We start from the raw sequence: 2,500 nt of genomic DNA on the forward strand, positions 1-2,500 counted from the left end.
CAACTCAGAACTGGCACGGACTGGGGGAATCCGACTGTCTAATTAAAACAAAGCATTGCGATGGCCCTAGCGGGTGTTGACGCAATGTGATTTCTGCCCAGTGCTCTGAATGTCAACGTGAAAGAAATTCAAGCAAGCGCGGGTAAACGGCGGGAGTAACTATGACTCTCTTAAGGTGGCCAAGTGGCGGCGGTGTGGCTGCATCCGGACTTGCTTTTCGAAGTGCGGTCTTGATGTAGTCGTGCTGCTGCTGCGAGGTGCCTTCCTTGGGTTATGGTTACAGGAGAGTGATGCGCAATACATGGGCCTAGCCCTCTTAGCCTCTCCTCTCCTGCGGTCTTCTCCCCTTCTCGTGGGCCCGCTGATTTTCGCTGAGTGGAAGACCGCACCAGGGGCTTGGGGGGGTTACCAGCCCCCCCTCGCACTATCCCTTTTTTAGTTGGGGCAGTAATCAGAGAAAAAGTGGTGGCCCTTCCGCTGAAGGTGCCACCCCAACTCCCCCAGCACCTAGCCGGCCAACCGGCCGTGCCGAAAATCTTGTAACTTTTGCAGCAGTATACGCCTGTAGTGAGTGCCACCGCAGCTTCACCACCAAGAACGGTCTCGGGGTCCATCGCCGCCGCAACACCTTGCGGCCGCCAACGCGGAGATCGTCACGGAGAGGCACCGCGCGAGGTGGACGGAGGAAGAAGTCCTGTCGCTCGCCAAGGCAGAGGCCGAATTGTTCCTCGAGAGGGACGCCCGGTTCTTCTTTGTAAATCAAGAGCTCATCAGGATGTTCCCCGACCGAACGCTTGAGGCAATCAAGTGCCGACGGCGGCAAGCTGCCCACAAGCAGCTTGTCGCCAATTCATGGAGGCGCTTGAGATCGGTCGGGGGGAAGAGCCGGCGTCCCGCCGGGGAGCTGCGAGCCCGCTGCCTGACGCGGGCGAGGCCGCTGCGCCGCCCGTCGACGCAGCTCAGCTGAGGACTTCGCGGCCGACACCACCGGGCCGCCGCCGGAGGGGCCGACTGACGCCGCCATCTGGGAGCATCTGGCGGGGCTACCCGCTTCCGCCCAGCGTTTCTCTGCCCTGGATCGTGTCATAGGTCTGGGGCGGGGCACGCCGCCCGATGTCATCCTGGGCATGCTCCCGGATGCCCTTGCGTCGGTCGGGTCCAGAGGGGAGAGATCGATCACCAGGACACTGCGGCCGCGCCATCCATCGAAGCGGCCGCCTGCCGCGCCGCCGACGCAGAAGCGCAAGCGGCGCCGCTGGGAGTACGCGAGAACGCAGGATGCCTTCCGACGGTCGCGTGCACGTTGCGTGCGCGGCCTCTTGGATGGCACCCTGCTCCAGCCGCCACCTGCCATCCCTGGTCTGCTGGACTTCTGGGCGGACCTCTTCACCAAGAAGCCCATCTCCACCGCGGGCTTCATTCGTGACCGCCTCCTCCCGCACTCGGAGCCTGTCGCTCCCGAGTGCCTATGGGGGCCGGTCACACATGAGGAGGTCGCCGCCGCGTTGCCGCCCAGGGGATCAGCAGCCGGGCCGGACGGCCTTACCCCAGCGGAGTTGCGGCGCCTGCCGCACGAAGTCCTGGTGAAAGTGATGAATCTCTTCCTTCTGGCCCGCGCCCTTCCGGAACGCCTGCTTCGCGCGCGGACGTCCCTTCTCCCGAAAACGGCTGCACCAACATCCCCCGCTGACTTTCGCCCCATTACGGTCTGCTCGGTGTTGGCGCGGACCTTTCACAAGGTTCTCGCGTCACGCCTGATGCGCGCATGTGCTGTGGACGAACGTCAGCGGGCATTCATCCCTCGGGATGGGATGTTGGAAAATACCTTCATCTTGGACACTGCTCTCACCGACGCAGTTCGCTCCTGCCGCTCTGTCTTTGTGGCATCGATCGACGTATCTAAGGCATTCGATTCGGTAGATCATGCTGCCCTTCGCCCCGTGCTGAAGGCGCATGGCCTGCCGGATTGTTTTGTCGAGTATGTCGAGCGGTGCTACGAGGGCAGCACGACAGTGATAGCGGACGGCGCCGGCGTGGGCGTGTCTGTGCAGCCAGCACGGGGCGTTCGCCAGGGTGATCCCCTCTCCCCCCTCCTGTTCAACTTTGCGGTGGACTACGTTTTAGGCCAACTGCCCTCCCACATCGGAGCTCGGATCCTCGGTCGCAGAGTCAACGCTGCGGCCTTTGCAGATGACGTCTTGCTGTTTGCAGCGACCCCGAGGGGCTTGCAGTCCCTCATCGACGCAGCTACCGCAGCCCTCGCCCACCTGGGGCTGCAGATCAACGCCCGGAAGTGTTTCACCCTCGCCTTAGTCGCGTCAGGGCGCGAGAAGAAGGTGAAGGTGGACAGCAATGTCACCTTCACAGCAGGCAACACCACCATGCCTGCCCTGCGTGTGGGTGAAACCTTCCGGTACCTGGGGCTGCAATTTTCCACGGCGGGTCGCTGTGTCTTCAATCCACGTCGCCACCTGGTGGAGCAGCTTGACGTCATCTCCCG

The 2,500-nt window shown here is 62.9% G+C and overlaps 1 pseudogene; it reads left to right on the forward strand.

Moving 5' to 3' along the window:
* LOC126430961 (large subunit ribosomal RNA) overlaps positions 1-2,500 on the forward strand; it is a 7,966-nt pseudogene that overhangs the window by 2,710 nt on the left and 2,756 nt on the right.

Source organism: Schistocerca serialis, unplaced genomic scaffold (assembly GCF_023864345.2).
Source record: "Schistocerca serialis cubense isolate TAMUIC-IGC-003099 unplaced genomic scaffold, iqSchSeri2.2 HiC_scaffold_1072, whole genome shotgun sequence".
In the NCBI taxonomy this organism is placed as follows: domain Eukaryota; kingdom Metazoa; phylum Arthropoda; class Insecta; order Orthoptera; family Acrididae; genus Schistocerca; species Schistocerca serialis.